Raw genomic sequence first — 14,541 nt, 5'->3', positions numbered from 1 at the left:
CATGTCCATTACACAAAATACCCTAAATTCAAAAATAACCAGTCAAAATGACCTCCAAAGTTTGGTATCCAAATTTTCAAAAATCCACTTTTTAGGCCCAAAAATAACAAACAAGGAAAAAAATCCACTTTTTAGGACCAAAAATAACAAACAAGGAGTGATTTATGAGAGTCAATTCTTTTAAATGTCATACACAACTAGCTTCGTATAGAGCAAGAACACTTAAAATGTTTCCTTAATTTTTTAGAAATTTTTGAAATTTGAAAATTTTCATTTTTTATAAAGTTTGAGGTTAGTTATCTCATCTGAGACTGAATATAAAAATATGATTTTTGCACAGTTTGTACACCTATGTGATAGCAACGTACTGTAAAAATTTCAACATCGATATCTGACTGTGAACAAATATGAATTTTTGAAAATTAGAAGATAATTCGCAGTACTCTACTACTGACCTTATGGCTATTGCTTATTTAAATGGTTTAGTGTTTCACTGTAAAAAAATTTAATTGTGACATATATTTAGTTAACACTATCACCCAATATTCTATTAATTTATTTATTTTTAATAATGCAATATTAAACAACAGGAGCTTTCACTTTTGTTATATGGTAATAAAAATGCCCATTTACATTTAGGTTTATTGTCAATGAAATAAACTACATTATTGGTGGGTGTGGCATTGTAGAAGTCAGTCTGTTCTGAAACCTCTGTTAGAGTGAATGTACATACTTCATCAAGAGTGTAGAATGTGTTATGTGCTTTGTTCTGTGTGTAATTTGTAATTAATTTTGAGAGATTAACTGGAATGCAGTAACATGGATGAACAGTGCTCTGTTGGACAGATAGCAAATGAAGTGTGTCACAAAACAGTTTATGGTTCAGTTTCAAAAAAACTTGAAAAATGTCAATGACTTTGATGAAGTTTAGACAAACTTTGTTTAAATTTAAAGTAAGTTCTTTTGTAACATCAGTGTGAGTATCATGAGAAGAAATACATTCTGAAGTACAACCACATTTTTGGAAGAAAGTGCTGTGATCCACTTAAAGTTCATAAAAAGACTATTACTAAAGGTTTGAGGGAAATAAAACTTGAACATCTGTCCTTGTTATGTCAGAGTGAAACAGCTTCCCAAGTGAAACATAATGTGATTCCTGGAAATTCCCTGTGCCCAAATTGTTACTCAAAAATATTTGTTGTTAATCCAAAACTAGAATCATGTAACCTTGTTAATGACATTTATATTCCTAATGAGGAAGCTGTTAGCATATTGGATTTTGCTTGTTCTAAGTTAGACATATCTTCTGTTTCAAAAATAATAAAATTAAGTAGCAGAAAAAGAAAAGCAGCTATTGAAAATAAGGTACAACAAATTTCAGACAAATTAGAAAAGACTTGGAATCATGCTTTAATAAAACAGATACCCACATTATTTTCAAAGAAGAAGAAAACCTACCGCCAGCATCATCTGACAATATTTGAGCTTAATAGAGAAATTAAAAATTAAATGTTCAATGACATCTAAAGAGGAAAAAGTTAAAATTTTAAGTTTGCTCCCTGACTCATGGTCAAGAGAAAAAATAGTTCACGAATTCAATGCTTCTTATCATTTGGTTAAACTAACCCAAAAATTAGTGAATGAGCAAAGTATTCTTCCAGTTTTAGGAAAGAAGAAAAGAGTAAGTTAAGTGAAGAAACAACTAAAAAGATCCAGCAGTTTTTTGAAGAGAAACAGTAAAATGTGCTCAGGTTGCAAAGATAGCAAAAGAGTTGTTATAAATGGAGTTAAAGTAACAAAGCAGAAATGACTAGTGCTGTCAAATTTAAATGAACTTTATGTAGCTTACAAAAATTCTTATGTAGCTTTCAAAAATTCTCATCCTGAATGCAAAATTGAAAGGTCAAAATTTTGTGACCTCCACCGTAAGTGGTTATTTTGGCAGGATCCTCAGGGTCACACTTCATATGTGTTTGTTTATATCATCAAAATGTCAAACTGATGATTTCAGGTGCAAAACTCAGTGATCTTAACTACAAAGAGTTACTAGATTTAATGGTCTGTGACACTAACAGTTATGACTGCATGATGAGTTTGTGTAATAAATGCCCTGGTAAGGAAACTGTTATTGAATTGTATCACAAATACGAGGAGGAAATGCCAAACAGTTATTGCCTTCACACAGTGGATCGCAACTGACAGGTCAGAAATGATAACAGTGGTTAAATCTCAGGATGAGTACTTGGAATCTTTAACTGATAACTTACAAAAACTCAACAGTCACCACCAAAGTAAGTTTTTGAAGGACAGAAAAGCACAACTTAATGAAACAATGCATAGTGCTAGCTGATTTTACAGAAAATTTTACATTTGTGATTCAGGATGCAATACAAGGGTACCACTGGGTCAATGACCAGGCAACAGTGCATCCATTTATTCTCTACTTTAAAAATGAGAAACATGACATGTTGTTTGCAGTTCTTCAATTTGTATTCTAAGCGACTACTTGGAGCACAACACTTTGGCTGCACACGTGTTTCATAAAAGAAAATTTTCTCAAGGTTGAGAAGCTGATATACTTTTCAGATGGAAGTGGTAGTCAGTATAAGAACAAAAATAATTTTTCAAATCTGTGCAATGACAAAGTAGACTGTGGGTTGGAGGCTGAATGGCACTTTTTTGCATCTTGCCATGGTAAAAATGCATGTGATGGAGTAGGAGGTACAACAAAATGTAAAGTAAGAAAAGCCAGCCTACAAAGACCAATCATAGACCAAATTCTCACAGTACAGGACATGTATGTCTTTTGCAAGGCTAATATTAAGGGCATTACCTAATTTCTGATCAAGAAACAAGTGGTTCTGCATATGAAAACAAAACTTCACACCAGATTTGAAAACTGTGTAGCAATAAAAGGAACAAGGCATTTCCACAAATTCCTTGGCATTGCAGAAAACTTAGTTTGATGCTATGTAACATCAGAAACTGAAATTTATGAGGATCACTGTATCAGTAAAATTACATCTCTGTCTTTAACGTTGAATGACATAGTGGCATGTGTGTATGATGGAAAGTGGTGGCTTGCAGAGGTTGAAAGAATAAGTTTGGAAAACAATTATGTTTTTGTGCATTTTACCATCCTGCTGGCCCAAGAACCTCATTCAAGAAATCTACTAGTGCCAAAGTTGGGATACCAGTGAAAAATGTTTTAAGGAAACTTTCAGTGCTTGAACTTACCACAGCAACTGGGAGGTCTTATTCTATATCACAGAAGCTCTCTGAAGAAATAAGTGTTCTTAACTGTTCTTAGGAACAGTCGCACTCAAAGGATGTTAATTGAAAATATTTATTTCAAGTATGTCAAAATAATATAAATGTTAATTTCAGTGATGTTTCCACTTTTTGTATATAATTCAGTACCTTACTTCAATAATAATTGATTATATCCTGCCAGTATCACACATGAATAGGCAACAGCCATAAGGTCAGTTTTTGAGTAATGTGAATTATCTCCTAATTTTCAAAAATTCATATCTTTGTTCACAGTCAGATATCAATGTTCACATTTTTACAGTACGTTGCTATCACATAGGTGTACAAACTGTGCCAAAATCATATTTTTATATTCAGTCCCAGCTAACTAACCCCAAACTTTACAAAAATGAAAATTTTTAAATTTCAAAACTTCATAAAAAATTAAGGAAACATTTGTACGCGTTCTTGCTCTATATGAGGCTACTACTTTATGATATATAACTATAAGAAAAAATAGACTCTCATAAATAACTCCTTGTTTGCTATTTTTGGGTCTAAAAAAGTGGATCTTTGAAAATTTGGATACCAAATTTTGGAGGTAATTTTGACTGGTTATTTTTGAATTTAGGGTATTTTGTGTAACAGACAATGTTGTAGAGGACACTTTTCTAAAAACAATCATGTCAATTGCAATGTTGTAACTTAACCCAGTGCAGAGATATTCATATTTTAGGTAACGTCTCTAAAACATACATCGCCGCCCACTTACAAACAAATATGGCCGCCATTCAGTATTTAAAAAAAAAAAGTTTTGAACTTCTCAATTACAGGATAATCACATAAAAAATAAAGTATTTCAAAATGGTCAAGCAACCAACTTAATTTTTATTGGACCACTTCATTTGGATTGACCCCTATACAACGGTGACTGGTATTATAGTTTTTATTGAACATTGAGCAGCTGTAGTTCCATACTCCACCAGACGATGGAATTACATTCTTCTGAGAGTAGAGGAAGGACGAGCACTGTGCTGCAGTAGTCTCCTTGATTGTGCAGAGTTTATTAGACAGGGCAGAGATCTCATATACACCTGCAAATCTGCACCTGGTTTTGGCAAAGTGAACAGGTAGTAAGTAAGTGTTCATCTAGCCAAACAGTCAGCCAGTTCACTCCCTGGGACACCCACATGGTGTGTGTGTGTGTGTGTGTGTGTGTGTGTGTTTTTGGGGGGGGGGGGGGGCGGCGGAGGCACTTATGGTGTGTGGTTATCAGCACCCCGTATGATATGAGACCCAGAGGAACAAAATTGAGCAGGCAGCACAACGAAGATCATGAATAGTGGAGACCGAAGTGTGACAAGAACAACGTTAGTCAATAGTTTAAAGACTGCTCATTGAATCAGTACATATTAAAAAAAAAAAAAAAAAAACGGTCAAACAGGGTCCATTTAATAAAACTGAGGGCTCTACCAACGGCTATCAGCTCTGGTGTAAACAGAAGACGTGTTTCTGGCAGCAAGTGGCATTTCATACTGGCAGGAGATGTAAAAGCATAGTATATGAGTCACAATTTTAAAGCCTTCTGTGTAAAAGATGGTAGCATCCTGGAACTCTTGAAGGACTGCACATAACAGACACCGAAAGGTTATGGAGGAACAATGGTGTCAGGACCTTAGTAGAGATTGAAAGACTGGTCCTCATCTGTGACCTGGGCACCATCCAAGGGAGAGTGCATAAGAAAACACGGGGAGCACAATCTAGGGAGGGAAGATGAAGATCTGAGCAACGGAAAGTGAGGAGTATTCCAATCTGCAGTCCTACCTGAAGGAGGATAACAGCAGGATGACACCCCTCATATGTGAAGAGAATGGTACATGTGGGATGATCAGGAAATCGTCAAGTGGCGATTGCGTAGAACAAGAGCTGGTACCATTGAATCTGAAGGGGGGCAAGATCCCCACTTCAGCAAGGAGATTGTCTATGGGACTAGTCCGAAAGGCACATGCCATGATAGTGGACTGGGTCTAACACTTTTAGAGCTGATGGAACTGCCGAGTCATAAATCTGGCAATCATAGCCCAGTCGGGATGGAACCAGTGCCTGGTAAATATGGAAATGGGTAGCATGATCTGCACACCAACACGTGTGGCCAAGGAAGCAGAGAGCATTAAACTTCAGAATGCAGCTAATCTTCAGGTGACGAATATGGGGCAGCCAGATCAGCTTTTTATCAAAAAGGAGGCCCAATTAACAGAGTTGGGGACAGTGCTACAATGTGCAGGTGCTGGGTATCTAAGCAGAGTTCTGGGTCAGGGTGGACCGACATATGATGGGAGAAATACATGACCCACATTTTTGTAGGCAAGAACTGGAAACCAAGGGAAAGAGACCACACAAAGGCCTGCTGGATATCACCTTGGAGCTGGCATTCAGCAGCAGGGACGAGCAGCGGCCCAATAGAGGTCACTGACCCATTAACTGCAATGAGGAAAAGAATGACACTCAGCACAGAGCCCTGTGGGATGCTGTTCTCTTGGACCCACGGGGAGTTCAGAAAAGTGCTGACTCTAACCCAGAACAACTGGTGGGATGAAAACTGATAAACAAAAAAATCTGTAGGGGGCCTTTAAAGTTCCAGTCATGGAGGCTGAGTAAAATGTGATGACGCTAAGTGGTGTCATATACTGACGTTTAGTAAAAGCCTGTCAGATTGCTGTTTCCAAGCTAAGCAGGTGGTCGGTTGTGGTAGTGGATCAGCCCTCCCGGAAACCGCACTGATAGGCGATCGGGGACAAAAGGCCCTAATATGTAGAACCCAGCATAATCTACGGGCAACCATGCTATCAAGCAGCTTACAGAGTATGTTTGTCAGGCTAATCAGCCTGTAAGTGTTGAGAGATGTTGGGTTCTTGCCCAGCCATTGCAAATGGAAGGCAACTTGGGGTCAAAGATGCTTGAAGAACCTGACGAGATGTAGCCTTTGGGGAGCATACTGGTCTTTAATCGTGTAATGGTGAATTGACTCAGGGCCTAGGGCTGATCCTGATCTGAGATTAAAGCCCTAGGTAGTTCCCAGTGAGTGATGGTTTCATTATGATTCAGCTTGGTGGTGGGTGAAACATGAGGGAATGTCTTTAATTTGTCACTTCTGCAGCAGAAAAATAGTTGGATAGGAAGAGGATGCCAAAGCTGTCGCAAAGTGGGTTGCAAGACATTCGACAACAACTGATGAATCGGTACCAAGACTACCCAGTAGGACAAGACCCGGAACAACTGTTGAATGTTGGCAGGCCATAAAACCACAGAGCTTGACCCATACCCATGCAGAAGAGGCATACATCCTCAGAGAGGAACCATAGCAGTCTGAACACTTCCTCTTATTGTGTTTGACTAAATAGTGAGCCTTAGCATGAAATTGCTTAGAAGTGATAAGGTTGGTCTGCAAAGGATGTCGTTTGAACTGTTTCAAGGTTTGTCAGTGGGCGTCCTGTGGAAATGGGAATAGCAGTGCCAGTGGTGTGGATAATTGTTTTTGAGACACCTGGCAGAGCCTCATCAATACAATCTGACAGCAGAGTATCCAAAGGCCAATTGGCTCTGTGAAGTCTACAACATAGCAGTCACTCTGTCTGGATGCGGCAACGAAGTGACAGGATCACTGGAAAGTGGTCACTGTCACAAGGGCTGTTGTGAAGTGACAAATGTAGTGATTCTACCAAGATTACAGGAAGAGATTTGTAGATTGATAACTGAAAAGGTGCCATGGGTGGCACTGAAGTGCATAGGAGAACCATCATTAAGGAGCTCTCAGATGAAGTGGTACTCCCCCACAGGGGGTGGGGGTGGGGAATGCTCAAATGGCTCTAAGCACTATGGGACTTAAATACGAGGGATGAACTTAAGTCACACCAAGGAGGAGAAAGGGAAGGGGGGGGGGGGAGGACTGGTTGTTGGATTAGTATGGTCAATTCAACACATGTAAGTGGCCTGCTTGCAGGTAGGTAAATGTTGCAAATGATAATAGCTAAGGCTGTTTGGACCAGTACCACTATTGCCTCCAACGAGATTCAAAGGGAATCCATTCAACAATGACACCTGTATGAACCAAAGTACAGACCCCTCCAGATGCCCTCTAAGGACCAGTGCAGTTCCAGCAGAACACATGACAACCACGGAGCATTGGAGAATGGTCACCCATGAACTGTATTTCTTGGTGAGTAATGCAAGTTGCAGAAAAGAGAAAATAAGGTGGAGCATTTCTAGCTGGTGACAGTAGTACCCATTGCAATTCCAGTGAATGATGCAGTGGGTGGTCAGAGTAGGTGTCAAGAGGCCAGGAGGGCCCGCCATGCCACTGGGTCACACCAGTGAGGATGGAACTACATCCACAAACATCGGCTCAGAATCTGAATGCTTGGGGAATCTGGTGCCCCCAGGGGCACAGGAGGATCCTTGTCTGATTCTTCTTTTCCATCATAACCTTTGTTGGCCAAGGTTCATTCAAGTTGCCATCCCCATTGAGCACAGGGACAGACGACTCACAAACAGCCCCGGGACCCACAGGCTGTGGCTCCTTCGGCCACACCACTGTTTGGCATCATGCCTCGAATGTGAGAGTTGCTGGGGAGAGGATTCCTGAAAAGGCGCTCTGTCACTGCTAGATGCCAAATAAAGAGAATGCTTCTCTGACTGGGTGTATGAAGTGGTTCCTGAAGGAGATGCAGTGGGAACCACGGGTGAGGAGGGTTATGGGAGATCTGTTTTGGGTAAGGTTGAGGTTTTTGTGTGTGTGTGTGTGTGTGTGTGTGTGTGTGTGGGGGGGGGGGGGGGGGGGCGGCTCAATGACCACAATGGTAACATAACTGATCATCATATCCACAGTACATAGGAAGTCATATTTCTTCCGTACCTCACTACATGACATGATCACTGGATCTGTACTCCTAAATCTTCTGTTTTTTCTTGAAAACTGGGCAACGGGTAAACGCGGAGGATGATGATCCGTGCAGCTGACACACAATGGTGGATGTTCACAATGATTACCTTCATGAAGTGATCGTCCACAGCTTCCACAGCAAGATGACATATGCCCAAAGTGTTAATATCCGACAAACTCTCATAGGTAGTGAGACATACAGTTTCACATCACAAATCTACATCATGATCTTAATCTTCTCCAGGAGAAAATTCTCTTCAAATGCTAAAATAATGATGCCTGTATCCATACAATTATCCTTGGAACTGTTTTTGTATGTCTGATAAAATGTACACCGAATCGCTGGAGGTTAGTATTGGGCTCCTCATCTGCTTGGAGTGTAAGATCTCTGTGGAGGAGATTCCTCAGACAATGTTCAAAGTTTCGTGTGGGGCAATGGTCACAGTTATATTACCTAGACAACCACGTGGCTGAAGAACTGTAGATTGGGCAGCAGATGAAGTTTTATTTAATATTGCATTTTCCTTAGAGATCCAACTTCCCAAAATTTATCTTCAATGTTTCGACAAAAAATAACAGCTCCATTGCAATAAACACATTCACATCAGACCAAGTACTGGCTGAAGTATTTTGCTCCCAGACATCCGGCTTGTCCCTCTTCCCATCGTGTAGCTAAGGAAGAAAACATCATGGAATCTTATCTCTCTGCAATATAATAATCTTTTCCATTTAAAGAGACTTCTGGGGCTTTGCGGCTCCAAGCAGAAGAAAGTTTAATTTGCTTCATGTGCAAATCTTCCACCATGGTGTCACCCACTCCCAATAGGGCCTCTCCCCACGGATGCCACCCAGTTACAGTGACAGTTATCTGGCCAGCAAACCATTGCCCAGAGTCCTTGTGCTTGAGCTATGATGGCACATACTCTTTGGCTTGAGTGGGGGAGTTTCCAGTTCAGGCATCAACAGAGTGATCCCTGAGCAATCTGGGGGCTACCAGTGTGCAGGTTCTTGATGAACCTCCCACTTGCAAGAAAAGAAGGGTGCAAAGAAAGAAGGCACATGAGCTGGAATATATGCCACCCTGGGTGACTGACCTTCCCGCACTATCCAGACTTCTGTAAATTTGGAAAAGGAGTAGTCAAACACAACAAGGGGACCATAGAGTTAAGAATGAAAAGTTGTAGAATGCTTGAAGGGAGGAAAACAAATGTCCAAAATCACAAACCAGATCCAAGAACAATCGGTACACAGAAGACCACCCAAAGGACACAAAAAGATAGATTTGCAGCATGCAAAGGGAAGTAGAGCTGCAAAGGCTGGGGGCCCTGGTGGCCAAGCAGGTACTCACAAAAGAGATGCGAGCCCTCTGGGGGTGTTAGAGATGGAACACAAGCTTGGATTAAGGACCAAGGGAGGTGGCACATGATTAGGACATTGGACTCACATTTGGAAGGGCACCAGTTCAAATCTCTGAATGGCCATCCAAAGGGTTCCCTAAACTGCTTAAGGCAAATGTTGGGATGTTTTTTTTTGAAATGGACATTGCCAATTTTCCTTCCCCAACCAATGTTATGTTGTGTCTCTAATGACCTCACTGTTGACAGAACATTAAGCCGTCATCTTCCTTCCTTTCAAATTAGGAGAAGCAAATATGCTGCATTCTTTTTAAAGGAAACATCCCAGTATTTGTCATAAGTGATTTACGGAGACCACAGAAAACCAAAATACAAATGGGCAGATAGGGACATAAACCACTGCTGACCCCCCCCCCCGCCCCCCTCCTCACAAATTCAAATCCAGTGTGTTAACTAGTGCCACCTTGCTTGATGCAATAGAGAGCATAAAGTCAATGAGGTTTTACTGGAAATGTCCCATAATACAAGCAATAGGGAGAGAGAACAAATTAAGAACAGCAGACTGTACAATAGCTTCCAGGAATGTAATGAAACAGACATGAAGGTTGAGAGAGGATGAGCTAGAGGACTCGATAATAAAGGATCAACAAAGATGATAGCAATGCAATTAGTCAGCACTGAAAATTGGTAAAATGTAATTTGTGTGTGTGTGTGTGTGTGTGTGTGTGTGTGTGTGTGTGTGTGTGTGTGTGTGTGTGTTTTTCCCATATTAGTAAAGTCTGAAATATATTCTCCAAAATATTAGCAGTGTTTTCAGTCTTGCCTGTGTGCTCACTGACCATTCAATGAGTTGGTATCATTACTCCTTCTGTTATTCACATTACAATACCTTAGCCACATGTTAGTTTGTTAATGGTATGTAACACTTCTGCTTTCTACTGATCACATAAGATAAATGGACTGAACATATTATTCCTAATTCCACAATGTTCTCATTAGGAAACTCCTAATTCTTTAAAAGAACTGAAGTTTGCATGAAAGAGCTTTATACATATGATTACTTTACAAACGAGTTAATGTGTTGAAACTTCCTGGCAGATTAAAAGTGTGTGCCCAACCGAGACTCGAACTCGGGACCTTTGCCTTTCGCGAGCAAGCGCTCTACCAACGAGGTACTGGCAGAAGTAAAGTTGTGAGTACCGGGTGTGAGTCGTGCTTCGGTAGCTCAGTTGGTAGAGCACTTGCCCGCGAAAGGCAAAGGTCCCCGAGTTCGAGTCTCAGTCGGGCACACAGTTTTAATCTGCCAGGAAGTTTCATATCAGCGCACACTCCGCTGCAGAGTGAAAATCTCATTCTGGAAACATCCCCCAGGCTGTGGCTAAGCCATGTCTCCGCAATATCCTTTCTTTCAGGAGTGCTAGTTCTGCAAGGTTCGCAGGAGAGCTTCTGTAAAGTTTGGAAGGTAGGAGACGAGGTACTGGCAGAAGTAAAGCTGTGAGTAACGGGCGTGAGTCGTGCTTCGGTAGCTCAGTTGGTAGAGCACTTGCCCGCGAAAGGCAAAGGTCCCGAGTTCGAGTCTCAGTCGGGCACACAGTTTTAATCTGCCAGGAAGTTTCATATCAGCGCACACTCCGCTGCAGAGTGAAAATCTCATTCTGGAAACATCCCCCAGGCTGTGGCTAAGCCATGTCTCCGCAATATCCTTTCTTTCAGGAGTGCTAGTTCTGCAAGGTTCGCAGGAGAGCTTCTGTAAAGTTTGGAAGGTAGGAGACGAGGTACTGGCAGAAGTAAAGCTGTGAGTACCGGGCGTGAGTCGTGCTTCGGTAGCTCAGTTGGTAGAGCACCTGCCCGTGAAAGGCAAAGGTCCCGAGTTTGAGTCTCGGTCGGGCACACAGTTTTAATCTGCCAGGAAGTTTCATATCAGCGCACACTCCGCTGCAGAGTGAAAATCTCATTCTGGAAACATCCCCCAGGCTGTGGCTAAGCCATGTCTCCGCAATATCCTTTCTTTCAGGAGTGCTAGTTCTGCAAGGTTCGCAGGAGAGCTTCTGTAAAGTTTGGAAGGTAGGAGACGAGGTACTGGCAGAAGTAAAGCTGTGAGTACCGGGCGTGAGTCGTGCTTCGGTAGCTCAGTTGGTAGAGCACTTGCCCGCGAAAGGCAAAGGTCCCGAGTTCGTGTCTCGGTCGGGCACACAGTTTTAATCTGCCAGGAAGTTTCATATCAGCGCACACTCCGCTGCAGAGTGAAAATCTCATTCGAGTTAATGTGTTACAAACTTGATGTTAAGCATGTTTCATCTTTACCCATTTCAAACAGTTAAATATTGTGAATGTTCACAAATACTAACAACAATTGTGTTACAAATGATTAGTTATGTAAACTCTTCATTAAATGCATCAATGTCATCTAATATTTACAAGTCAGTGTTTCACACATATCAATGTTTATGGCATCTAGTAAAGGAATAATAAACTGAAGTGTCATGTCTGATGTAGGAGTTGTAATTCATGCCATTTGAAGCAGAAGCTAGTTTTTCACGCACCTAAATGTTTATGACATCATATCTCCTGAACTGTTTGTTGTATCATGATATACTGTTGCAGGAACATTCAACAAAATGTGTAGATATCGTCTCCAAAGAGGACTGCGAATACATTAAGTAGTAAAGAAGTAATAAATTAAAACATGATGCCTGATGTTGAAGTTTCACTGCATTCTAAAGTCACTACATCATTTCATTCTCAAATATGGGATGAATAAAGTTTGGCCATTTGCAGGCTATCAATGGGCCTGGGTACTGTGTCCGGGATAGTCATTTAGTAATATAGATGAACAAATCCTAAAATCAAACTGTGAATCTGTCAAAATTGTTATGCACAGAGCAATACATGATTGTTCTCCTATATCCTGTCTTGGAAAATTTCGAAAGTATGAGTAGAATGATATTCATTAGTATTTTGCATAACTTTACACCCAGTTAATGTTGTTGTGGCCACAGAACTCAATACTTAAATCTCGCTGATAAAATTCTTTCATGAGCAAAAGTATTGTGAAAGTATCTTAATACTTTGTAATGTCAACTGCACTATATGATTTGGAATTTTTTCAGTACTGTATGAAACCTTGCACATCTGAGATTTAATAATCCCCTAATTTCCTTGCTGCTAGTGCCCTGTAAATGTATCTACTATTTCTCCTCTAAACGTAATTTTGTGAGCAATCTATAAAATTGTGTTGCACAAGAAATTTTGATTCAGTTTTCCCACAACAGATAATAAACAATCTTTCCACAATAAATAATCATGGAATATTTTTGATATCTCATTAATGTCAGTAACATCTTTAACCTCTCACTTACATGAATTTAAGTGTTTATACAATTCCTGTCCCCCATCCCTGAGAGACCAATACCATATACAGTATTAACAATACAGGGCCCTTCCCTACTTGGATTATGTTTCAATATCTTAAAGGAAAAGAGCATTCTTATGTGTAATAAAATGTCCTTAGGAAAACATTTCATTTAGCAGCAAAGCAGCGGGTCCTGATACTGATGATCCTTAAAAGCTTAAAAGAAGAATGTAGATTTGTGTTTTTACATTTCTTGTGTATTTATGTATGTCTCAATTTTTTATATTTCAGCAGAGCCTAACATTAATGTCAAAGCCTAATCACCTGATCACCTAACAGCATCTTCTTTCACACTGGAACTATCTGGCATGGCAAGTAAACCATTATGCTGTACTGAATGAGCACCTTCTTTTCACAGAATTATTTAAGTGTAGGTCATATCTTGTAAAATGCTGTCCATAGTCAGGACCAGAATCAAGTGAATGGGAGCCAAGCCAACTGTCATAACAGACATTTCCAAGGACACAGACATAACAGAACCTTTGAGGTACCTGGTGGGACTCTGCACATCTTTTTCTAGATTTTTTAACTTTCAAGTTACTATATGATGTGTAGCAGAGGATAGATTCATTCTATCCACCCTCTTCCTATTCCTTTTGCGGACAGTGCACAGGTCAAAATCTGCCGACCCCCACCACTGTATAAATTTTATTATCGTGATGAATATGCAACAAGTATGTTGATGGAAGTAATATGGTTATTTATTTTGGGACGTGGGCACTGAGAATATTGAGAGTAAGCTTCCTTGTAATGACATTCTTGTAGGACCTCTCACAGCAACTAGTTGAAGATTTCTGTGACACTTTCCTCAAATCTTCATTCCATTTTCCATTAATTCAACATTGGTGGGGGTTCCAAATTATTGAACATTATTCACGAATATGAGTTTGAATATACTACTTATAATGATTCTGTATTACAGGGGCCTTCATCAACAGTAGATTACGATATCTATCCTGATTGACGAAAATTACGATTCCACTCTTTTTTCAGTTATGTTTTATCTAAAACTGCTAAAAATGGGAGCCTATGAGATCTATGTACTGTATGGGAACACTTATTTAAATTTCATTCTTTCCTGTGTTTTCTAGAAACTCCATATCTGTCTTTGATTTTAAGGAATTTAATTTACCTATAAATTTCATTTGTTTCACTTTACTGTAATTGACATATATTGCATGCTATACAGTATTTGGTTACATCAGTTTCTAGTAACATTTTCTTTTCCACTGATTTAAGAACTGTTATAATCTTTCATGAAAACCGTCACGTAGAAGGAAGTACAAGATATTGGTTATTTTAGCAATGTGACATACTTCATAAATTTTACAAAAGCTGTATCAAAAATTTATGATCAATAATATATAATTATTTCTATAATTTTTGCTTATCTCAATGGTTGTATTTTGTTTGAAACTGCATGTATGCAGAAAAATATATACCAAAATTATTTTGATTAAGTACTGGTTCTGGAACAATCTAGAACTCCACGCTGTAATGTAGCATTGTGCCATGTGTCAAAACTAGGGCACCCTTTGTTTCAAATTTTTTTTCACTCCTTGTTTGAAACTTGTAGAAAAGTC

General features: G+C 39.8%; 1 protein-coding gene across 1 annotated transcript in view; it reads right to left on the bottom strand.

Moving 5' to 3' along the window:
• LOC126100340 (28S ribosomal protein S15, mitochondrial) overlaps nucleotides 1-14,541 on the bottom strand; it is a 44,261-nt gene that overhangs the window by 13,213 nt on the left and 16,507 nt on the right. The gene's annotated exons all lie outside the window — the stretch shown is intronic.

Source organism: Schistocerca cancellata, chromosome 9, assembly GCF_023864275.1.
Source record: "Schistocerca cancellata isolate TAMUIC-IGC-003103 chromosome 9, iqSchCanc2.1, whole genome shotgun sequence".
Taxonomy (NCBI): domain Eukaryota; kingdom Metazoa; phylum Arthropoda; class Insecta; order Orthoptera; family Acrididae; genus Schistocerca; species Schistocerca cancellata.
This window is presented reverse-complemented; position numbering and strand designations above follow the sequence as displayed.